Source organism: Giraffa tippelskirchi, chromosome 3, assembly GCF_054371585.1.
Source record: "Giraffa tippelskirchi isolate mGirTip1 chromosome 3, T2T-mGirTip1v1.2.pri, whole genome shotgun sequence".
Classification (NCBI taxonomy): Eukaryota; Metazoa; Chordata; class Mammalia; order Artiodactyla; family Giraffidae; genus Giraffa; species Giraffa tippelskirchi.
The window spans coordinates 71,752,306-71,753,677 of NC_137277.1; positions in this window are offsets into that span (position 1 = coordinate 71,752,306).

The window sequence follows — 1,372 nt, forward strand, 5'->3', positions numbered from 1 at the left end:
ACATCCCTTGTAAGGTAAAGAGATCATTTTCATTCGGTCATCTGATGTACTTCTCCAAAGCTTGCCTTATTCAAACTGACTACATCTGTAGCAGATTGCTTTTTCAGAGTCTTCTCATTGCTAAGTCATGTCCAACTCTTTGCAACCCCAAGGGCTGTACCCTGCCAAGTTCCTCTGTCCATGGAATTTACCAGACAAGAATACTAAAGTGGGTAGCCATTCCCTTCTCCATGGGATTTTCCCAAGCCAGGGATCAAACCTGGGTCTCCCGCATTACAGGCAGATTCTTCACTGTCTGAGCCACAGGAAAGTCCCAAGAATCTGGGAACAGGCTGCCATTTCCTCCTCCAAGGGAACTTCCAGACCCAAGTATCAAGCCCCTGTCTCCTGTGTTTCCTACATTGCAGGCAAGTTTTTTACCACTGAGCCACCTGGGAACCCCATTCAATGTCTGATTAGTCCCTAAACAACAAAAGGGTTTTGTTTTATGAGAAGCTTCCAAAAGTACTACTTTACAGGGGCCCTACCTTGGAAGATTCTAAACGCCTTAATATTTGACTTTCGCTTATGCTAAAAAAACTTCTGAACCATCATTTTTTTCCCTCTTAAGACTGTATACAATTTAGAGAAAATAATGTATGTCCTTCTGATTGATAGTAAGTGTTTGAGGCATTTTAAGCTCATAAAACATTTTGAAACAATTTTGGAAGCTACGGCAGAAAGTGAAGAAGAACTAAAGAGCCTCTTGATGAAAGTGAAAGAGGAGAGTGAAAAAGTTGGCTTTAAAGCTCAACATTCAGAAAACTAAGATCATGGCATCTGGTCCCATCACTTCATGGGAAATAGATGGGGAAACAGTGGAATCAGTGGCTGACTTTATTTTTCTGGGCTCCAAAATCACTGCAGATGTCAGTGATTGCAGCCATGAATTTAAAAGATGCTTACTACTTGGAAGGAAAGTTATGACCAACATAGACAGCATATTAAAAAGCAGAGACATTCCTTTGTCAACAAAGGTCTGTCTAGTCACGGCTCTGGTTTTTCCAATGGTCATGTATGGATATGAGATTTGGACTATAAAGAAAGCTGAGCACAGAAGAATTGATGCTTTTGAACTGTGGTGTTGGAGAAGACTCTTGACAGTCTCTTGGACTGTAAGGAGATCCAACCAGCCCATGCTAAAGGAGATCAGTCCTGGGTGTTCATTGGTAGGACTGAAGTTGAAGCTGATGCTCCAATACTTTGGCCACCTGATGTGAAGAGCTGACTCATTGGAAAAGACCCTGATGCTGGGAAAGATTGAGGGCAGGAGGAGAAGGGGACGACAGAGGATAAGATGGTTGGATGGCATCACCGACTCAATGGACATGGG